Below are 24,863 nucleotides of genomic sequence, written 5' to 3'. Positions count from 1 at the left end.
GTAGGGTATTATCGGAGATTTATTTAGGATTTCTCCAAGATTTTTTCAGCATTGCCCCACTTGACGAAGAAAAATGTTACTTTTTGGTGGGGGCCCGTTCAGCTATTGGCTTTTGAGACGTTGAGGCAGAGATTATGCGAGGCCCCTATTCTCGTGCTTCCCGAGGGCATGGATGGTTTTTTGGTTTATTATGATGCCTTTATATCAGGTTTGGGAGCTATTCTCAAGCAGAGAGGACATGTAACTGCTTACACTTCAAGACAGTTGAAGCCTCATGGGGTTTGGTGTACTATTTACACTGATCAGAAGAGCTTGAAGTACTTGATGGATCAGCAATACCTGAATATGAGGCAACTAAAATGGTTGGATATGAGACATGATTATGATTGTGAGCTCCTGTACCACCCTGGGAAGGCCAATGTGGTGGTTGATGCCTTGAGTCGTAAGGTAGTGAGTGTCCCTATGATAGAGTTTGGGTTCTTACTACTGGTGGGGTGAGATAGATAGTTCTATAAGAGGCTCATAAGTCAAAGTTTTCGATCCATCTGGGGGCCACGAAGATGTATAGTGATTTGAAGTTAAGTTATTAGTGGCCATGTACGAAGATAGAGGTAGTGTGGTTTGTGGAGAGGTGCCTGACTTGCCGGAAAGTCAAGGCCAAGCATCAACGACCTCACAACAAGATGTAACCATTACTCATTCCCATGTGGAAATGGAAGGAGATCACCGTGGATTTTATCACGAAGCTGCTAAGGACGACACATGAAGTTGATTCTATCTGGGTTATTGTTGATAAATTGACCAAGGGTGTGAATTTCATTCCGATTGATGAGAGTATATCTGTTGAGAAGTTGGCTAGCATTTACATTCGGGAGATGGTGGTTCGGCACGGGGTACCAGTATCGGTGGTTTCAGACCGAGATGTTCGTTTCACCTCTAGGTTTTGGAGGAAGTTTCACGAAGAGTTGGGTACTCAACTTATTTTAGTACAACATCCAATTGGATTATGTGTCTAAGCCAATAAATAAATTAGTATAATCCTGAATAATTAGCAAAGTCCTTTTGGGTTGCCCTCAAACCTAATAATTGAAAATGATGACTTTTAGAGAGAAAGAGAGAGAAAGAGAAAGAGAGGTTAATTTATTAATTTATTATGTTATTAATAAATTAATTAGAAATCAAAATGAATTTATTAATATGTTATGAAAATAATATATTAATAAGAAATTGTATTATTTAATTAATAATTAATCAGAAAATTAATTAGAATTAATTAGATTAATTAAAAGTTTAGGGATTGTTTGGTTATTTATTGAAAGTTGAAGTAGGAAGGCTCTAGAACCCCATGGGACAGGGTAGATGAAAATTGGCTAGGAATAGCCTAAAATTTACGTCCAAGGGTGCTTGGATAAGGAGATAAGGCAACTTGATTATTATATTAATTAATCGAGGCCTTATCTCAAAAACTCTCGCTTTGGCCCCTAATTTCCTTCAACTATATAAATACCTCTCTGGCTTCATATTTCGTCCACTCCTTTCCAAGAAGCCATGGCTAAAATTTTGAGCTCCCGTCTCCTATCTCTTTAAACCTCCTTGTTACTAGGGTTGGGTGTGAACCATTAGAAGCACACGATTTTTGGTGCTAGTTTCCAAACAATTTCAAGAACGGTTTTGTTTTGCTTATCTACTAGGATAATCAAAAGGTATGTTTTCTATACCTTTTTATTATTATCGAAAATACTAGGGTTACAATAGGGTTCTTGATATTCGAATTGATTATTGCATTAAATAGTGAAAACTTAGATCCTTAGGGTGTATGCGAACTTAGGGTTTTATATTTTCCACTAAAAATATGACATTTTTATCTATAAAACTCATCAATGGTATCAGAGCGTATGTTTTCAATTGAATTGCATAATAGTTGAATTTAAAGAAATTAAACCTAAGGGATCAAAATTTCGACTTGGGCTAGGGTTCTTGAAACCCTGGCCTCCAACCTAATTTTCGAAATATCTAGGGTTTCCTTATTTGATAACTATTGCTTTTAAATTGTTTAAAATAGGATTATTAAATAAAATTGGATAACCCTTATCATTTAAATTTTCGAAAAACCTAGATGGGAAGGGATTAGGATTAAACTAAAATTATTTAATTAATTGTTAATAGTAAATAATTTTTTAATCCTTCTAAGATTCAAATTAATTTAATTAATTGTTAATTAAAAGATAAAGATTAAATTTTAATTGGTTTATTTTAAATTAAATTAAAAAAATTTAATTTTGAAAATTAAATTAAAATTTTTAATTTCTAATTAATCCATACCTAGTATTTTGAAAAAGTTTAAAAATACATCTTATACTATATATATAATTAAAAGTTTAATATATACTATATGTATAAGACAAAGTTAGTCAAGTCGATAGTACGCCCCATTCACGAAGCTGAACTATAAAAGGGGTATAAGGAAACTACGTATAAAATGTTAGTTAAATGGGTGTCCACTCTCACCCACTGCCTCATTGTTTGGTGGAGGTTCGTTAGCTGAATAGATTTGATTGGACAAAATCTCATTAATAAGTATAATGCTATTAAAGTAACCAAACCTTTTATAAAATCCTACTCTTAGTTACTTTAGGAAAATGTGAAAAGTATGCTAATCCATAAAATTACATATTATACTTTATAGTAGTAAGTGGAGAACATGTGGTTAACCGACACACTAATAGTAACTATAACGAGTAATAATGGGCATCTCAAAAATTATCATTGATTAATGGAGCACGTGTGGTTAACTAACACATTAATATGAGATGATAAATGAAATCGAGAGTGCCAAACATATTTCAGTCACAAATAGAATAACAAAATATAAGATTAAACATGTCATTGATAGATTTAATGAAACTCAAAAGATCTAGGAGTTTCATAGCTCGAAATTGGTAAATTTCTTTTACCTACCTTCACAACTTCGCAATAAGATTACGACATCCTCTTCTTAGTTGTGCATTGTTATTTTGGATTGTAGCTTTAATTGTTTGTTATGGGTTAAAATATTAAGGATGATTTTCATCTAACTAAAATTATTCTTTTTCTCTATAGAAGTCTATTCCTGGTGATGCTTCTGCTCCATCATCGTCTACCCACCACTCAGGTTTTTCCCTACTCTCCATTGTGTCCAAGGTGACCTTTGATGGCACTGAATACAATGACTGGATGCACAATATCAAGATGGCTCTTCGATTCGACGAGAAACAATATGTACTTGATGAAAAACTCGTTGAAATTGATGAAGCCACTGCTACTCGTGAACAAATAGTTTCCTACAGTAAACACTACGATGATGCAACAAAAGTTGTTTGCATCATGGTCACTATAATGACTTCTGAGTTGCAGAGGTTCTATGAGGACTACATGCCATTTGATATGAACAATGACCTTGTGGAAAAGTACCACAAGAGTGCTTGTCAAGATAAATATGAAGTCGTCAAGTCCTTCATGGCGTGCAAGATGAAAGAGGGTAAGTCTGTCTGCAACCACATGCATAAAATGAAAAGATACATGGAATGCCTTGTTAGGATCAATGTGCACTTTGACGAGGAGTTGGCCATTGACATTGTAACAGCCCGAAATCCAGGTTAGCTTTATGGCCCTTATATTTTGGAGAGTTGGAATTTTAGTCCCTTGAAGTTGAAAAGATGAATTGGTGAGTACGCTGGCGTACTGGGGCGTACGCCGCGCGTACTCGCACACTTAATTTATATGCGTGCTCATCCGGGTACGTTGGGCGTACCTAAGATTACGCCGGGCGTAACCGACCCAGATGTAAAACCCTAATTTGGGGCCTTGCTCTATAAAAGGAACATGTAGTCCCTTGCCCTAGCCACCATACACCCTTGAGAGAGCCCATGAAGAGCCGATATTTGTGCTTTAGCTAGTGTGTGAGTTTTTGAGCTTGAAGTTGTCTTTTCAAGGTGAAGAAGGAGAAGAAGGAGCCATTGTTGGAGCTAGAAGTTGAAGAACAAGTGTAGATCCGAATTCTACAGTGGTTGGAGATCCTTCTTGAGGTAAAAAGCTTAAAGCTTTCCTTGTTCTTCATGAGTTTTGCTTGTTGGACCATTTTTAGGGTTTTTGGTTCAAAGTTGGAGACTTTATGTGCAAAGAGTCTCCATAAGCTTAGATCTGACCTTTTCTAGTGTAATATGTGTTGAGGAGTCATAAAAATCTAGTACTGGACGTGGATCTTGTGTCATGCATGAGTTATAGCCTCATTATGGAAAGAGGAAAGGTGTTTTGAGCACAAAATGACCCTTACAGCCATGCAAAGGCTTAAAGGTTTCAATTTTATGGATTAAGACACATTAGAGGAGTCAGATCTGAAGTTTGGATGCAAGTCTTAGCCGGTTAAGACCTTAATGTGTTGGATAAAGAAACTGGGCATTACGTTGGGCGTAATCCCAGTACGCGCCGCATAGAGGGTCGCGTACCCCGTTTCTGGAGTGCAAGGGTACGCCCCGCGTACAGGAGCTGGTACGCCCCATGTACTGCTTGTTGTTGACTTTTAGGGTTTTGGTCAACATGTGGACTTTTGAGTCAGGGAGGGGTAAAATGGTATTTTACCCTTCTGTGGGATTGTGGAAAGGGGTGTGGCATAGCCTTGAAAGCCGTTAATGATTGGAATGATTATTTGTTGTGATTAGGTGAGGCTAGGTCGTCGTTTCGAGATTCAGATATATCGAGCACGTGAGATTCTAGACATCATAAGAGGTGAGTCTTCTCACTATACTGTACCTGGAAGGGTACCTATGTGTGACCGGAAGGTCTGATGTGCTATGAGATATATGCGTTGCATGCTATGAGTTGTCTGTTTCGTATGTGATATGTATGCTATGTTTGGTATGGGCTGGAAGGCATTATGATATGGGCCGGAAGGCATTATGTTATGGGCCAGAAGGCATTATGTTATGGGCCAGAAGGCATTATGATGTGGACCGGAAGGTCAGGGAGTTATGGACCAGAAGGTTTACCAGGTTGGGACGGAAGTCCCCTGAGACACATGGACCGGAAGGTCGTGTGGAGTATGGCCTGAAAAGGCGTATGTTTGTAAGTGGTATTTTGGGGAACTCACTAAGCTTCTTGCTTATAGTGTTTATGTGTAATGTGTTTCAGGAACTAGCGAGGACCGTGGGAAGGCGCCGACATGAATTGTACACACACGTAGGCGGATTTGGATATGATTGATCTTGGGGTTGATATGTTTTGTATTATGACTATGTTACATTGGATTTTATGGTTGTCTTAAATGAAATTATGTTTTAAAGAAATGAAAATTTGTTTCGAAAATTTATGTTGTTACAAGAGCCTTGGTTTGAGGGATTCGGATGCACCTTCGGGAGTAACTGAACTCAAACTGAGGATTTGAGGAAAATTTCAAACTATAAAAAGTAATTTTTCTAAAAAACAAGAGATTTTGAGACAACCAGAGTGGAGCAGTATGTACGGTCAGCCAATGCCCGAACGGTGAACCCCCCAAAATGCCCTTACGTATGTGTTATAAAATATGATATGTTATATTATGCATGCTAGAGCTGGCTAGGTATTCATATTAGGACTAGAGTGGCCTGATTTTGTGATGCCTTAGCCTAGGAAGGAATGTGCTGCTATGTGATGCTTGTGAGCGAGTAGGTAGCAGTGAGGGGCTGATGAGAGGTATACCGAAGGGTAGCCTATGCCAGTAAGATATAGAGTACTTGTGATCTGGGATCCAAGGATGAGGACTTAGGGTGAATACTGATGCGATGTAGGCGGTAGTATAAGGGCCCGTACTGCTGAAGACACCAGACCAGTGCGCACTCTAAGTAAGAATCCTTTGGGTACTAAGGAACAAGTAGGGTCGAGATATCGAGTGTGAGCATGCTTGAATGAGTCTTTGATATTATTATGTTATAATTCAGAGACATCATGGTTGGGACACGCCACAGACTTGAGGCGGGCGGTGTGAGTGACGAGGAGCTTCGTCAGATGATCCACGATGAGGTGGCTGTGGCGATCAGCGCCGAGATTCCGGAGATGTTTGGGTCTATCAAGACCACACTAATGGAGACTTTTGATGAGCGGTACGCCGCAGTGACTGAGGCTGCAGCCGCTGCAGCTACGACAGTTGTGGCTACTGCCAGGCCTCAGGGAGGTGACTCGTTGTTGTTCCGGGAGTTCAGCAACACGAAGCCACCCGAGTTTGATGGGACGCAGGATCCAATCGCCGTGATGAGATGGATTGCTGACATTGAGGGATGCTTCTATACGTGTTCATGTCCGGAGCATCTGAGGGTACAGTTCGCTTTGAACCAGCTTCGCTTGGGAGCGAAGGATTGGTGGAAGTTCGTAATAGCGAGCTTCACTCTTGCCGAGATTTCAGCGGTGACCTGGGAGAGGTTCACCACCATGTTCAGAGACGATTATGTTCCCCCGATGGAAAGGGAACAGTTGGTTAAGGAGTTCTTGACCCTCAAGCAGGGTAATGATTCGGTTACTGTGGTCACCCGGAAGTTTCATGAGAGGGCGATGTTCTGCCCTAAGCAGGTGTCTACTGAGCAGGCACTGATGAACCGGTATTTGGGCATTCGGAGGAGGGACATTCGGGAGTTCGTGTCGAACTCGACGTACCAGACATTTGCTGAGCTCCAGGCAAATGCCCGAAAGAGGGAGATTGAGTTGGAGACTCAGGCCAGGGAGGAGGCCGAGTCTCAGAGGATGGATCGGAGGCCGACTCAGTCTTAGCCGGCAGGCAAGCGGACCAAGTCCGCTGATTCGAAGACTGGAGACCAAAAGGGCCGTACTTGCGGGAAGTGCGACAAGGGTCATGAGGGGGCCTGTCGATCGGGTGCTTGCTACAAATGTGGCAAGGAGGGGCATATCGCCAGGGATTGCCCCAAGGGATTTATGGTTTGCTTTCATTGCAAGTAGACTGGCCATCGGAAGGCCAAGTGTCCACAGTTGCATCGGGGGTCAGCACATAGATCTGCACCTACTGCTAGGGTTACCGAGGTTCGACCAGTGAAGGACGAGGCTCCGAAGGCCCGTGGGAGAGCTTTCCAGTTGACTGCGGAAGAGGTCCGCGCGGCGCCCGATGTTGTGGCTGCTATGTATTATGTATTTTATTTTTTGATTGAGATATTGTGCTTATATGATGTTATGCGTAGGTACTTTTCTTGTGAGTTCTGTACCTGATTTGGTGTTATTTGACTCGGGTGCGAGTCGATCATTTGTTTCCTTGGCATTTAGTCAGCACATTAGTATCCGTCGAGAGGTGTTGAGTCGACCTCTGCGAGTTTCCTTAGCTGATGAGCGAGTAGTGTGTGCTTCAGATGTGATTCGAGGATGTATCCTTGAGATATTCGGTGTGGAATTCCTGATAGATCTGGTCCCGATTGCGATGGGGGACGTGTGTGTTATAGTGGGCATGGATTGGTTAAGCCGATTTGGAGCTGTTATAGACTGTGAGCGTCAGTTGGTGACGATACGAGACCCCAGTGGGGGATTGCTTACGGTGTATGGCAAGGGAACCCGATGTGGGTCAGCGTTTAGCTCAGCTGCCAGGGCGAGACAGAGTTTGCAGCAGGGCTGCAGTGGATTCGTAGCCTATGTGTTGGACACATGAACGGCCGCAGGGAGGCTAGGTTCGATTGACGGGGTTCCGATAGTGTGCGAGTTCCCGGATGTTTTTCTCGAGGAATTGTTAAGTGTGCCTACCGAGAGGCAAGTGGAGTTCCGTATCGATTTGGTTCCGGGAGCAGCACCTATTGCCAAGGCGCCTTATCGCCTCGCGCCGCCAGAGATGCAGGAGTTATCCTCATAGCTTCAGGAGCTGCTGGGGAAAGGGTTTATTCGACCGAGTAGCTTGCCTTGGGCAGCACCGATCCTTTTGTCAAGAAAAAGGATGGTTCACACCGGATGTGCATTGATACCGGGAGTTGATCAAGTTGACGGTCAAGAACCATTATCCGTTGCCGAGGATCGATGATCTGTTCGATCAGTTGCAGGGGGCGTCTTGGTTCTGATGGGTATTAGCCATAAGAACTTTCCTATGTGCGCATACAAAACCCTAATGCTTGGATCTAGGCTTTCTAATTAAACATGCTTTGAATCCAAGACTTCTAATAACTAATTAGGTATAAGAACAATACAAAATCAGATCTAGAAGTTTACCTTTGAATCTCTTGTTTGATCTTGTTGTCTTGGAGCTCTAGAGTCACAATTGTCACTCCTCTAATGGCTTACAAACACCAACTAGCAAAGAGGATGATTTGAGAGAGAGGTTAGGAAGAAATCGGCCAGGGGTTCTCTTCTTTTGATGAGATGCCGATTTCCCTTGCTCAAGGGATCTATTTATACTTGTAGACTCCTTAGGGTTTCACCTTTAAACCCTAGTTGGATAATCTTTCCTTAAAGCAATCCAAATCCTTACCTTAGATAAGCCTTGGACGATTTTGAGCTATCCTAAGCCCTAGAATCCGTCCATCCCTTATCCCTTAAGGATTTACAGTCTAAAGTGTAACTATCAAACAATTGACAGTTTATACCCTCTTATTTATTTAATCTCTTTAAGTCACCAAATTAATACTAATTAATTTATGACTTATATTAATCAAATAACAATATTATTATTCCTTATATTATTCTCATAATATATTAATAATATTTATTCTCTCATAATAAATCATCCTATCAAGTTGCTATGGTGAAGGCAACCCAAAAGGACCATGCACAATCGGGTCAAATACTTGCCTAATATAGTTGCAGCCTTAGACACTATTCCAACAGTCTCCCACTTGGATAAGTCTAGTAACTATATGCATAAGTACAATCTGATTCGCAATCGTAGCTCTCAAAGATGTTGTCAAACTCTGATCTAATCAATCTTGTCCTTTAGATAAGGGATCGTACAGTCCTCTGTTAGATATCAAGCTGACAATTCTAAGGAATGATTAGTCAAGCATTTAGGTTTCTCGATCTCCGATTTATTTGACATAGTACTTAAACGAACACATCAATTCAGTTCTGACCGGGCCCGGCACATAAGTCAAATCAAATCATCGAGCGACCGAGATATCGTTTTTTTCCTCTTAGGATAAAAGTTACAGATAAACTTCGACTTATATGCATTTACTTATTCATTAATCAACTATACACAACAATGTGTTTTATAACATCGAGTTACTGATGCGTTTTCGCATTATTAATGTACAACCAATTAACAAATAACAAACCATATATCTAGGTTTTAAGACTATATGATATTATCGTCTTGCGATCACCCTTTTATATATCATATTCCATAAGGTGATTCCAGCAAGCGCGGGTTTGTTCCAATGCTCAAAACCAGTTCATAAGCACTCATGAACGAGCAACCCTTTGCTATGTCTAATACCATTTAGACAATCTACGCAACAATTCATGACAATCTTCATTCATATCTACTTCCAACATATGAACGATTGTGGACAATTTGAATAATTCGATTATTCTTAATAAATTCAATTATTCCGGAAGTCAAAACATGCAAAATGAAACAATAGTTAAACAATTAACATAAGACAGTAACATTACTCATAAACAAAACTCCTTTATTTAATCATCAAATGTTAATTACATTTATCTATTACACGTTTCTACTACTATCTAATCTATGCAAATATCATCCTTCAGCCCAATACTCCTAGCATACTGCAAGTGCTTAACCCTACTCAGTCCTTTCGTAAGCGGATTTGCTGGGTTATCTTCTGATGATATCCTCTTCACTACGAGTTGTCATTCTTCTACACGATGTCTAATAAAGTGATATTTTCTGTCGATATGTCTAGATCTACCATGATCCCTCGGTTCCTTGGTCAAGGCAACCGCTCCTTCATTATCATAGAAAATCTCCATGGGCTCCTTTATGGCAGGTACAACTCCAAGATCACCGATGAAGTTCTCCAGCCATATTGCCTCCTTCGACGCTTCGCTCGCTGCAATGTATTCTGATTCGCACTTTGAATCAGCTACAGTTTCCTGCTTGGAACTTTTCCAAGTCACTGCTCCTCCATTCAGGGTAAAGACTGAGCCCGACTGCGAACGGTAGTTGTCCCTGTCGGTCTGAAAACTGGCGTCACTATACCCTCGCACCTTCAAGTCATCACTCCCTCCGAGGACTAAGAACCATTCCTTCGTCCTCCGAAGGTACTTAAGGATATTCTTAACTGCAACCCAATGAGCTCTGCTAGGATTCCCTTGATATCTGCTAACCATGCTCAAAGCAAAGGCTACATCAGGGCGAGTACAAGTCATAACGTACATGATTGAGCCAACTGCAGAAGCGTATGGTACTCGGCTCATTTCTGCTATTTCAGCTTCGGTACTCGGACTTTGAGTCTTACTTGACTTGGCATTACTTTGTATCGGTAATTCTCCCTTCTTTGAGTTTTCCATACTAAAACGTTTCAGTACCTTCTCTAAGTAAGTGTTCTGACTAAGTCCTATTAGTCTCTTACTTCTTTCTCTCACTATCCTTCTTCCCAAAATGTAAGAAGCCTCTCCGAGGTCCTTCATAGTGAAGCACTTCCCGAGCCAGGACTTAACCTCCTGCAAAGTCGGGATGTCGTTACCTATGAGCAATATGTCATCGACATATAGAACGAGGAAGCTTATTATACTCCCACTGGCTTTGACATATACACATGATTCATCTTCGCTTAGTACAATTCCAAACTCTTTGACTTTCTCATCGAAGCAAAGATTCCATCTGCGAGATGCTTGCTTAAGTCCATAAATGGACTTCTCAAGCTTACACACTCTATTCGGATGCTTCGGATCCACAAACCCCTCTGGCTAATCCATGTAAACATCCTCAGCCAACTTTCCATTAAGGAAGGCGGTCTTGACATCCATTTTCCAAATCTCATAATCATGAAATGCGGCAATAGCTAGCATCACTCTAATAGACTTTATCTTCGCAACTGGTGAGAAGGTCTCATCATAGTCAACTCCGGGAGTTTGAGTAAAGCCCTTCGCGACCAATCGCGCCTTATTTGTGTGTATGTTTCCATCCACATCGGTCTTCTTCTTGAAGATCCATTTGCACCCAACGGTCTTACGTCTGGGCACATTATCAACCAAATTCCAAACTTGGTTATCATACATGGATTGGATCTCGCTATCCATTGCCTCCTTCCATTTCACAGACTCCGGGCCTGCCATGGCTTCCTTATAGCTATTAGGTTCATCAAGATTTATTAGTGTACCATCACTAATATACGTATCCCCTTCGGTAGTAATATAAAAACCATAAAACTGGGGTTGAACTCTAACTCTATCGGAACGTCTAAGAGGTAAGGACTCGTCAATCGGTTCAACCGGAGTTTCCTGCTCGGGTTGAGTGCCAGCGGTAGAGGTTCCTTCATCTATCGACTCTTGAATCTCTTCAAGTTCGATTTGCCTCCCACTGTCTCCTTGGCCTATGAGTTCTCGCTCTCGGAAAACCCCTCTCCTTGCAACAAAGACAACATTGTCCTTCGGTCTATAGAAGAGATATCCAAAGGATTTGTGCGGGTAGCCGATGAAAATACATCACTCAATACGAGGTTCGAGCTTGTCGTGAGTATCTCGTCTTACAAAAGCCTCGCAACCCCAAACCTTTATATGTGCCAATGAGGGAGCTTTCCCTGTCCACATCTCGTGAGGTGTTTTGGCAACCTTCTTAGTAGGGACTCGGTTAAGGATATGGGCGGCAGTCTCTAAGGCATACCCCCAAAAAGAGATAGGTAGTGAAGCACAACTCATCATAGAGCGAACCATATCCAATAAGGTTCGATTACGCCTTTATGCCACACCATTCAATTGTGGTGTCCTAGGTGGCGTCAATTGTGAAACTATTCCACACTCCTTGAGATAATCGTGGAATTCAAGACTTAGGTACTCTCCTCCTCGATCGGATCGAAGCATCTTGATTTTCCTGCCCAATTGATTCTCCACTTCATTCTTGAACTCTTTGAACTTTTCAAAAGTTTCTGACTTTTGCTTGATCAAATAGATATACCCATATCTACTATAGTCATCGGTAAAAGTCACGTAGAAGCGGTTCCCATCCTTCGTGGTTGATCTAAACGGTCCACATACATCGGTATGTATTAGGTCCAATAGACCCTCACCCCTTTCACACGTACTTGTGAAGGGTGACTTAGTCATCTTTCCAAGTAAACAAGACTCGCACGTGTCATCTTCCCTAAGGTCGAATGACTCCAACACTCCATCCTTTTGGAGTTGGGCTATGCGTTTCTTGTTGACATGTCCAAGACGACAATGCCACAAGGATGCTCTATCCATACTATTGGAAGAATCTATGTTCAAAACATCGTTTCCTAAGTTATCAACAATCATAACAGTTTCATAAATTCCATTACATGGTATAGCTTCAAAATAAAAGACACCATTTAGATAAGCTAAAATAGAACCATTCTCATTATTAAAAGAAAATCTAAAACCTTGTCTAAACAAACCATGAAATGAAATGATATTTCTAGCCATTTCTGGCGAATAGCAACAATTGTTCAAATCTAAACTTAAACCATTCCTAAGAACTAAAGAATACACTCCAATCTTGGTCACAGGCGACGATCTTCTGTTCCCCATGATTAGATTTATTCTTCCAGCCTCCACATCCCTATTTCTTCTTAGTCCATGCACATTAGAACAAATGTGGTAACCACAACCGGTATCAAGAACCCAAGAAATAGCATGAGATGAATCGTTAGATTTGATTGTGTATATACCTGCGAAAGACGGCTTGATCTTTCCTTCCTTGATGGCTTGCAGGTACTCTGGGCAGCTTCTCTTCCAATGTCCTATCTTGTGGCTGTGGTGGCACTCTGCCTCCTTCGGGTTAGGGCAGGGTTTAGCATGATCTACTTTGGTCCCACTAGAAGAGGCACCATCTCGGGCTTTAAGCTTACAATAGTTCTTAGACGAAGCCTTCCTCTTCTTTCCCTTTCCTTGTCCAATAGCCAAGACAGGAGCAGCGGGCGGATTGGGAGTTGGTGCAACAGACTTGTCCTTGAAGTTGCTCTCAGCGACCCTCAAGAGACCTTGGAGTTTGCTTAGGGTGACCTCCTCTTTGTTCATGTGGTAGGTCATCCTAAATTGACTGTAGCTCGGAGGCAAAGAGTGAAGCACCATGTCGATCGCCAAGTCTTCCCCAAAGTCAACATTCAACCTGCGAAGGCGGTCGACATACCTTTGCATCTTTTGCAGGTGCACGGTAAGAGACTCTCCATGACCCATCTTAGCGGAAATCATGTTAGTGAAAATCTCATAACGCTCTTGTCTCGCGTTTTGGTGGTATCTCTCCAATAAGTCTTGATGCATCTCGTACGGGTACATGTCCTCATAGGACTTTTGGAATTCGGAGTTCATGGTGGCTATCATGATGCAATGTACCTTCGTTGCATCGCGCTCATGAGTTTCAAAAGCGGTCATTTCAGTCGGAGTAGCGATTTCAGGGTTGATTTTCTCGAGCTTCTCATCGAGGACATACTCCTTATCCTCATAGCGAGCAATGGTCGCGAATGTATCTTATCCATTCGCTAAAGTTCGTCCCATCGAAAGTGACCTTTTGACAAAGGCTCATCAATGTGAAAGAACTAGCAGCAGCGTTGTTTGCGTTCGACATCTACAAATAGAAAGGACAAAGATAGATTAGAATATGAATCCCTAATTATCACCCAATAAGAAAATTTTGGGTTAGGATCCAATAATAATATTTACATATTAGAAAAGGGATGCCGTAATCTGACATGCAAATAGTATGAATGTAAGTGAATGACGATTCACTAATTCTCCACCATAAAAACATAACTTTAAGTCCTAAATGTATTGAGAATTCCTAGGTTCGGATGAGATTCATTGAAACTATTCAATGACATGTTTAAATCTTGATATGCCCCTCTTGTTTGTGACTGGGATATCGAGGATCACAAAGCGGGTGTGAATTACCATGCAAATTCACATGGTGCCTTCATTGTAACGATCACCTATTCGATGTGCTGGTAAACCACACACTCTCCATCGAACTATGATAAACAATGAATCACCCTTTGCCACCTTTGCTTAGAACAAATTAGTGTGACGGTAAACCACACACGCTCCACTAACTTCTTAGCAAGGGTGCAAAGTGTAATTTCATGGGATTGCACCAATTTACTTTTCCTAAAGTAACTAAGATTGGGAAATTTTTAAAAAAAGTGTGTAGTTACTTTGTATTTCATATTATACTTTTAATGAGAGGATGAGGTTGCCTTATCCTACCCGTTCGGCTAACGACCCTCCACCGATCAAGCAAGCGGTGGGTGTGAGTGTACACCCATTAAGCGCCATTTTATAGGCCGCAACCTTATACCCACCTTATAGATCGGCTTCGTGAATAAGGCCTACTAACGGTAAGACTAGCATTTTAGTTGTATATATATATATATATATATATATATATATATATATATATATATATATAATCTTGTACATATATATATATATATATATATATATCTTGTAATATATATATATATATATATATATATTAATCTTGTAATATACATTCATATATATATATATATATATATATATATATATATATATATTAATCTTGTAATATATATATATATATATACATTCAGAACTCGTTATGGGCATTACGAGTTCGTGGTGATGCCTTTTGGGCTCACCAATGCACCAGCTGCGTTCATGGATCTCATGAACAGGGTGTGCAAGCCGATGCTGGATCGGTCGGTGATCGTATTAATTGATGATATTTTGGTATATTCGAGGTCTAGAGAGCAACATGAGGAGCATTTGAGGGAGATCCTTGGAGTTATGAGATCAGAGAGGTTGTATGCCAAATTCTCCAAGTGTGAGTTCTGGTTACGAGAGGTTCAGTTCTTGGGACACCTCGTCAACCAGAATGGGATATTGGTCGATCCGGCCAAGATTGAGGCAGTCATGAGGTGGGAGGTGCCGAGATCGCCCACCGAGATCAGGAGCTTTCTGGGATTGGCCGATTATTATCGGAGATTTATTAAGGATTTCTCTAAGATTGTCGTGCCACTTACCAAGATGACCCAGAAGAGTGTCGCTTTTTCTTGGGGTCCGGAGCAGCAGACCTCATTTGAGACACTTCTCCAGAAGTTGTGCGAAGCCCTAGTGCTCGCACTCCCGGAAGGGATGGAGGATTTTGTGGTGTATTGTGATGCATCGATATCTGGGATGGGAGCAGTGCTTATGCAGAGGGGACACGTGATAGCATATGCATCGAGGCAACTGAAGCCTCATGAGTCGAAATATCCCACCCACGACCTGGAGCTCGGAGCTATGGTGTTCGCCCTCAAGATCTGGCGTCACTATCTGTATGGGGTTCGGTGTACCATATACACAGACCACAAGAGTCTGAAGTACTTGATGGATCAGCCCAACCTGAATATACGCCAGAGGAGATGGTTGGATGTGGTAAAGGATTATGATTGTGAGATCCTGTACCACCCGGGCAAGGCTAATGTTGTAGCCGATGCTTTGAGCTGTAGGACGGGGAGGGCCCCGATTCGAGATGTTTGTATGAGGATGATAGTGATGACTCCGGTGTTGGACACCATTCGAGGGGCCCAGGTGGAGGCCGTGAGACCGGAGAACCGCAAAAGGGAGCGGGTGATCGAGCAGGTATCGGAGTTCGTTACCGATAGTCGAGGACTTATGACTTTTCAGGGCCAAATTTGGGTACCATTTATGGGCGGAGCACGTACCATCTTGATGGAGGAGGCCCATAGGTCGAGGTTCTCGATCCATCCCGGGGCCACTAAGATGTTTTTGGACCTAAAAAGGGATTATTGGTGGCCCTGTATGAAGAGGGATGTCGCATGGTTTGTGGAGAGGTGATTGACCTGTCGCAGGGTTAAGGCCGAGCACCAGCGTCCACATGGTAAGTTGCATCCATTGAAGATTCCCGAGTGAAAGTGGGAGCAGATTACCATGGATTTTATCACCAAATTGCCAAGGACCGCTAGAGGTGTCGATGCAATTTGGGTGATTGTGGATAGGTTGACGAAGAGTGCTTACTTTCTTGCTATCAGTGAGAGCTCTTCTGCTGAGAGGCTGGCAGAGTTGTATATGAGGGAGGTGGTATCGCGACATGGGGTTCCGATCTCGATTGTTTCAGATCGAGATGTGCGATTTACTTCCAGATTTTGGAAGAAGTTTCACGAGGAGTTGGGTACGAGGCTGCATTTCAGTACCGCATACCACCCACAGACGGACGAACAGAGTGAGCGGATGATTCAGACGCTCGAGGATATGCTTCGGGGATATGTATTGGATTTCGGAGGAAGTTGGGACACGTATTTGCCCTTGGCTGAGTTTTCCTATAACAAAATCCATCACTCGAGCATTGGTATGCCACCCTTTGAGCTGTTGTATGGGCGGAGGTGTCGGACCCCCATTTGTTGGGGTGAAGTAGGGCAACGTGTGATGGGTAGTACGGAGATAGTGCTTCGGACGACAGAGCAGATACAGAGGTTGTTGACCACTCAAAGTCGCCAGAAAAGTTATGCAGATAGGCGACGATCCGAGCTTGAGTTTCAGATTGGGGATTTTGTACTCCTGAAGGTGTCTCCTTGGAAAGGAGTGATTCGATTCAGGAGGAGGGGCAAGTTGGGGCCCCGGTATATTGGGCCGTTTAGAGTGATTGCGAGAGTAGGCAGAGTAGCATATCGTTTGGAGCTACCTACAGAGTTGAGCCAAATTCATGATACCTTCCACGTGTCTCGGTTGAGAAAGTCTATAGCCGACGAGTCGGCGGTAGTGCCAATTGAGGATATTCAGGTGGATGCGGGCCTGAATTATGCCGAGAGACCAATCGTGATTCGGGATTGGAAGATCAAGGTTCTGAGGAACAAGGAGGTGCCATTGGTGAATGTTCAGTGGCAACATCGGAAGGAGTCCGAGCTGACGTGGGAGTCAGAGTCAGAGATGCTCCCAAGCATCCGGAATTGTTCTCGGTATAAGACTTTGAGGGCGAAGTCTGGTTCTAGTGGGGGAGAATTGTAACAGCCCGAAATCCAGGTTAGCTTTATGGCCATTCTATTTTGGAGATTAGCATTTTAGTCCCTTGAAGTTGAAAAGACGAATTGGTGAGTACGCTGGGCGTACTGGGGCGTACGCCGCGCGTACTCATGCGCTTAATTTATACGCGTGCTCATCTGGGTACACTCGGCGTACGAGTGTACCCAAGGTTACGCCGGGCGTAACCGACCCAGATGTAAAAACCTAATTTGGGGCCTTGCTCTATAAAAGGAACATGTAGTCCCTTGCCCTAGCCACCATACACCCTTGAGAGAGCCCTTGAAGAGCTGAGATTCGTGCTTTAGCTAGTGTGTGAGTTTTTGAGCTTGAATTTGTCTTTTCAAGGTGAAGAAGGAAAACAAGGAGCCATTGTTGGAGCTAGAAGTTGAAGAACAAGTGTAGATCCGAATTCTACAGTGGTTGGAGATCCTTCTTGAGGTAAAAAGCTCAAAGCTTTCCTTGTTCTTCATGAGTTTTGCTTGTTGGACCATTTTTAGGGTTTTCGGTTCAAAGTTGGAGATTTTATGTGCAAGGAGTCTCCATAAGCTTAGATCTGACCTTTTCTAGTGTAATATGTGTTGAGGAGTCATAAAAATCTAGTCTTGGACGTGGATCTTGTGTTATGCATGAGTTATAGCCTCATTATGGAAAGAGGAAAGGTGTTTTGAGCACAAAATGACCCTTACATCCATGCAAAGGCTTAAAGGTTTCAACTTTATGGATTAAGACACATTAGAGGAGTCAGATCTGAAGTTTGGATGCAAGTCTTAGCCGATTAAGACCTGAATGTGTTGGATAAAGAAATTGGGCATTTCGCTGGGCGTAATCCCAGTACGCACCACGAAGAGGGTCGCGTACCCCGTTTCTGGAGTGCAAGGGTACGCCCCGCGCACTGCTTGCTGTTGACTTTTGTTGACTTTTAGGGTTTTGGTCAACATGTGGACTTTTGAGTCAGGGAGGGGTAAAATGGTCTTTTACCCTTCTGTGGGATTGTGGAAAGGGGTGTAACATAGCCTTGAAAGTCGTTAATGATTGGAATGATTATTTGTTGTGATTAGGCGAGGCTAGGCCGTCGTTTCGAGATTCAGAGATATCGAGCACGTGAGATTCTAGACATCATACGAGGTGAGTCTTCTCACTATACTGTACCTGGAAGGGTACCTATGTGTGACCGGAAGGTCTGATGTGGTATGAGATATATGTGTTGCATGCTATGTAAGTGATATGTATGCTATGTTTGGTATGGGCTGGAAGGCATTATGATATGGGCCGGAAGGCATTATGTTATGGGCCGGAAGGCATTATGACGTGGACCAGAAGGTCAGGGAGTTATGGACCGGAAGGTCAACACGGGTAGGACCGGAAGGTTTACCGGGTTGGGACGGAAGTCCCCTGAGACACATGGACCAGAAGGTCGTGTGGAGTATGGCCTGGTGATATTGCCATATTTACACTTATTTTTAGGCAGTATTTAAGTACATTTTTATTAATAAATTGATAATATGTTTAGAATAAAGATACTTATGAGTTTAAATTGTTATTTTCAGTCAATACAAAGGATTTTCGAAGAAAGGGAACAAAGGTGACAAAATGGGGAACATGGGAGGCTTGGAAGACAAGAAAATAATAAATTCACGATAAGAGCTAATTTCACGACGTGGCGATGAAGCCCACGACGTGGCATGGGTGTTCAGAAGATAAGCATCGCGACGCGGAGGATTTCCTTGAAGAATACGGATTTCTTGAAGCCCACGACGTGGCGCAACCTGGCCACGACGTGGCGCTAGTTTTTAAGCATTATATAAGTTCTGATGATTATTACGAAAAGGGAGACTTTTGGCAGAAGAAAAAGAGTTCCAGAAGACGAATAAGAACGAAAGAAAGGCTCTGGAAGAGGGTTTTCAACACCAAAAGAAGTAAAGGTTTATTTTTAGAACATGTCTTTCATTAGTTTTAGCTGTGTTAGTTTAATTACTATAATGAGCAGCTGAATCTAGCTACTCTTGTTTAGCTAGATGAAGCTTTGAACTTATGAATAGTTATATGATTATGGATTAAGCTTAGTTGGTGAAAATTTGCTTGTGTTTGATTTGTATGACCTAGCATGTTAATATTTGTTTATCTAATTGTTTAATTACATGTTCTGTGTAGCTTAGTGACCATTAAACTGCATGAACCTGTTTACCTAATAATTTAGTGAACATTGAATTGTTAGAGCTAGGATTGACCAATCTTAGTTAATAATTAGAATAAATAAAGTTTAGCTGTGCTAGAGAACGAGAATTGTGATCATAATTGCGTTTACACAACAAATCTTATATAGCATATTTTCAACTATAATTGGTTCTGTGTTTAATTGTGTGTGAACATACATGGTTTGACATGAATTAGTTAAATATTGGTAAGATAGAACTAAATTACTAATATAATTAAAAACCAACTTAGTAATCCGTAATTGTTAGCTAGCCATAAGGGAAAAGTGGATTCAATCTAAACAAGAGTGTGTGTTTTTACTTATTGAATTGGATTTAAGTTCATCTGATCTTGTAAAATCAGATAAAACCCTTTATTAAATTTGTTAATAAATTAGGTTAATTTAATAGTAAGTAAATTAATTAGAACACCGTTCCCTGTGATCGACACCCGACTTACCTAAGCTATATTGTAATCTGACTAGGTACACTGCCTATAAGTGCATAGATAGTCTAAGTTTGTTAGGTTATAAATATTAAAATTAGTGGGTACTTTTGTGCACATCAAGTTTTTGGCGCCGTTGCCGGGGAACGGCTTAGTTTTTAGTTTAATTATTTGCATTAAATTAATCGATCCTTCTTGTGGAATCACAGCCACAAAAAGTTAATTTTTCAGCAAAAATAAAAATTTTTACAAAGTCCACGACGTGGCCACATACTTGCCACGACGTGGACAGGCAAAATTTTTAAAATTTTATATTTGGTAGTTAGTTTTTCTTATTTTAGTTCAGTTTTACGTTTTAGTTTAGCAAGTTGCAGGAGTTCATGACCAGAAGCTCAAACACACACTTGGTGCCACCACTGGAAGACCCCGAATCTGCACTTCACAAGAAAAAGACGCCCTTGCAAGAATTGAAGTCAGCCTTTTCTAGGAAGTCGGGAAAGAAGACAGGAGAGTCCAGCTCATCAGCGAAGCACAAGAGCAATTTTGAGCATTTGGAACACACACCCGTGCAAACCGAGTCCGAAAGCGATACCGAGCCAGAATTTGAAGAACACACAAGTGAACCCGAGAACGAGCCAAGGAACGAGATGGCAGCGATTGAAGAAATGTCCATGGGAGCATACAAAAAGCGGATCCGAGATGACATGGGTCCTGGGTTAGTCCAACCCGCAATTCCTGCCACTGCCACATTTGAACTAAAGGGACACATATTGACAGCACTGAAGGACATCCCATTTTTCGGGAAGGATCATGAGGATGCTTTTAAGCATCTAGACAAAGTCAACGACATTGCTGATTACTTCAATGTCCCAAATGTCATAAGAAATACAGTCTTGCTTAGGATGCTTCCTATCACTTTCAAAGGAGCTGCTAAGGAGTGGTTAAAAGCACTCCCACCAGGTACAATCACCACTTGGGCTCAAATGCGTGAGCAATTCCTGCACCAGTTCTGCCCGCCATCCAAGATAGCCAAACTCAAGAAGGCGATAGCCAACTTTGAGCAACAACCGGGGGAGTCACTATACGAAGCATGGGAGCGGTACAAGGGCCTACTCAGAAATTGCCCTCAACATGACCTAAATGTGCAGCAAGAGATGTCAATCTTTTATGATGGGGTCAATGTAATGACAAGACAACTCCTTGATTCTCAAGGACCGTTGACAAAGAAAAATCCAAGGGAGGTCAAGGAGCTCATCGAAGAATTCGCGAAACACTCTCGCGAGTACCATAACCCGAGGCAAGACGGAAGTAAAGGCGGTGGAGGGACCCAAACTGAAGAAATTGCAGCTGTCATGGCCATGCTAAATAACATGGATCGCCGGATAACACAAATGGACCAGTCGATACATGCTATAAGAGTGGGGTGCGAGCGATGCAGTGGTCCACACTTGACCAAGGACTGCAATATGGATGAGTCTGGGAACAGAAAAGCTCAAGTGTGCTACTCTAGTGGGGATAAGTTTGATGACGACTGGAGGAAACCAAAGAAGGAGTGGCTGCCCTATGAAGAGTATAAAAAGCAAAAAGAAGAGAAGTATAGGCAGACAGGTCGAGGCTTTTACCAAAAGGAGCAGCCACCAATCGAGAAGAAACCCGACCTAGAGACCATTTTGATGAAGTTTATGGAGGCTTCGGAAAAGAGACATGATGCCATGGATTCCGCTATCATGGAACAACAAACCTTGATGAAGAACCAGCAAGCCTCCATCCACAACCTTGAAGTACAACTTGGTCAACTAGCCACTTTAGTCCATGAAAAATTGTCCCCGAAGAATCCCGAAGTAAAAGCCCAATCTCACGTAATGGCCATCGATACTGAAGAAGATACAATATCAGAGTTCCTGGAGGCGTTGGAAGAACAACCGCAGCAGCCCAAGAAATCAAGGATCGAAAATGGAAAGAATGCTGAACCAGGCTCGCCACGACGTGGCACGCCTCTGGACACGACGTGGCGCAAGTCTGAGCAAAAATCTGTTGAGCCTATTCCAGATTATCATCCACCTATGCCATTTCCCACCCGTGCAGCACTTAGTCAACTGGAGAAGGAACATTTAGAGTTTGTGAAGCATGTGAAAGGGATTCCAATTAATACTCCCTTTGTTGAGTCCTTATCCAAAGCTTCCGAGAACCAGAAATTACTGCAAGACTTGATAGATACGCGAAGGCAATTAAAGAAACAGTCTACAGTGATTCTAAGTGAGCAAATTTCAAAAGTTGTGTTGGGAGAAACACCATAAAAGATGGGGGATCCTGGACGCCTCACTCTTCCATGCGAGTTTGGGAATAAAATGAAGGTTAATGCTTTAGCCGATTCCGGGGCTAGCATTAATCTAATGCCTTTTTCATTTTATCAAAAATTGGAGATTCAGAAGATGAAGGCTACAAAGATGAAGATTCACATGGCGAACCGTTCAGTGACACAACCCCGAGGCATAGTGGAGGATATTTTGATGAAAATCGGAAATTTTTTTTTTCCAATAGATTTTGTAGTCTTGGACATGAAAGAAGACACGGATGTTCCGATAATCCTTGGTCGGCCATTTCTTAACACTGCTGGTGCCCTGGTTGATATCCACGAGTCCAAGCTCACTTTGAGGGTTGGAGATGAACAAGAAGTCTTCGGGATAAGAAATGATTTTCAAGAAGATAAAGAAGAAGTGTTCACGATTAATGAGGAGAATGAACTAGAAGAGTTGGAAAAGCTTATGGAAGAAGAGATAAAGGTAGTTCATCAAGCCAAGAGGACAAAACCCAGGGCATCTGTTCCGTATTTGATTGAAGTCATAGCTTACAAGAACCCACCTTCTTGGGTGAGCGAAGAGGACGAGGAAATGACAAGTGATGAAGAGGAAGTCACTTCAAAAGAAACAAGGCCGGAGGTGAAAAAAGAGGGCAACGCTATGGAGAGCAAGGAACACACAAAGGGCACAAAACGAAAGCATGAAGAAGATGGAAAAACTAAAAAAGAAAATTCAAAGAAGGCGTATAAAAGGAGAGTTCAAGCTTATAAACGGCGGTTCAAGGAACAAAAGATCCTGGTGGTAGACTCTTCCGAAGAGTCAACGTAGAAGGCACGGAGTCCAGCTCAAGACTCCAAGAAAAAGAAGCGCTTCTCGGGAGGCAACCCGAGTTTGGTTTGCAATTTTCTTTTTCTATTTATTTTCTTTTTAATTAGGAAAGACATCAATTCATCATCTAAAAACCGGTAATAAGCAGAGAAATAGTTGTAGGGGACTTTAAATAATGAAATATTTGCAAAGAAATTAGTCAATTAGATGAATATTATTAAAATTTGGCATCTGACAGCTCTCACGACGTGGGCATAGCCAGCCACGTCGTGGGCTTAATTATAATTCGCGATCTGAGAAAATTTAAGGTCCACGACGTGGGCAAAGCCCGCCACGTCGTGGCCTTTAAAAATCAGGGGGGGGGGGGGACCAATCGCTTAAAACCCTTTGACCGAGAAACCCCTTATCCCCACTTGGAAGACTGCCGCACTCACGGGAACATCACGACCCTACTGCCAATTTCTTATTATACTTCTAAATTCGTTGCAAGATCTTGCTAATTACTCCATTTGGTACGTGTTTTATTTATTATTTTGCAATTATTTCTTCCAATTTCAAGTTGTCGTGATTAGGGTTTGAATGATTCACGAAATTGGTTGAATCTAGTGTCCGATTTTAGTTTCCATATTATTTAAAAGTCCATAGGAACAAACCCCAAGAATTATGTTTATGGAAATCGCACGTAAACATGTCCGTTTCAGCATCTGGGTTCGTCAAGCTCCACGACGTGGCGCAGCCTGGCCACGTCGTGACTTCTGGCAGGCCCTTATATATGTTTTAATGTTTGCTGCTTTGCTTTGCTCTTGTTTGCAGAAATGGGACCACGACGAGCTGTCCAGCAGGAAGAGGGCCCGATAGATGTAGCAAGCATACATCCTCTATATCAATTCCCTCAAAACATTCCCCGACCGTTGCTAACAACCTACGAGAATCGACTTGGATGGTTATACAATAGGGAGTTTGCAATAGCCCCAATTATTGATTGGGGATGGCTGGGTAGAGTGGGAATGGTAGTGGAACTGGAACGTTATTGGTCGAAGACTTATGTTGGAGATCAATTTTCGTTCACTTGTCACGGGTGGAGGAATCTATTCGCCATTCAAGAACCCGTGTTCCGGGAATTGTCGGTAGAATTTTTTTCTACCGTTTGTTTTGAAGAACGCACCCTTGATGTCACCTACAATAGGGCACTTGTGTTTCGTCTTGGAGGTGTATATCGTGAGTGTAGTCTTCGGGAGTTTGCTTGGCGTATGGGGCTCTATACGGAAGTGGAGACGCAATCTCCATTTTTTATTCCTTTCTTGCTTGGATGTGTGCGGGATTTTACTCCGGGTACTTTGGATGTGCAGTTTTGGCGGGGCATTTCTAACCATGAGTACAACACTCGTGACTCGAGTGAGTCACAAATACGGAATCCTGTGTTCCGATTTTTGCACCGCCTTATCACGTTTTCAATCAATCACAAGCATCATGGTGATAAGGTCCCCATCCAGAATCTATTTTATTTATGGACACTTATTACCCTGGGGGTTTGTTGTGATCTGCCTTATATGTTGGCAAGGTTTATGGGGAAGAAAGCGGCCAATTCTAGGCCTGGGAGCCCGATCACTGGGGGGCATTTGGTTACTCGCCTGGCTAGGTCATATCAAATTTTGAACCCTGACTTTGTGAGGAATCTCACTCGATTCCCGGACACAGACTTGACCATTCAAGTCTTGGGTGTGATGCGCGCGGTGGTGAATATCGGGGGTCGCTTTGTTATACCACCGATCGATGACGAACAGGAGGAAGTGCAGCCGGGACAGCAGCCACCAGCTAGGCCGAGGCGTCGGAATGTGCGGGCTAGAGGTGAGGTCGAACGAGAGCGTGCTGCTTCGCAGTATGTGCAAGGAGTGCCCACCGACCCTTTTCAGAGTCGGGTGGGAACATATTTGGATAATCTACGAGGTCATGCTATTTACCATACCC

At 42.3% G+C, this 24,863-nt stretch overlaps 1 non-coding gene across 1 annotated transcript; it reads right to left on the bottom strand.

Annotated features, from left to right (window-relative positions):
• Positions 1-20,798: 20,798 nt before the first annotated feature.
• Positions 20,799-20,905, bottom strand: LOC111915385 (small nucleolar RNA R71). The gene has a single exon (XR_002858157.2). It is a non-coding gene; the product is annotated as a small nucleolar RNA R71 (small nucleolar RNA).
• Between the last annotated feature and the right edge of the window lie 3,958 nt (positions 20,906-24,863).

This window comes from Lactuca sativa, chromosome 7, assembly GCF_002870075.4.
Source record: "Lactuca sativa cultivar Salinas chromosome 7, Lsat_Salinas_v11, whole genome shotgun sequence".
Lineage (NCBI taxonomy): Eukaryota > Viridiplantae > Streptophyta > Magnoliopsida > Asterales > Asteraceae > Lactuca > Lactuca sativa.
Note: the sequence above shows the minus strand (reverse complement) of the source record. Positions and strands in the feature narration are given on the sequence as shown.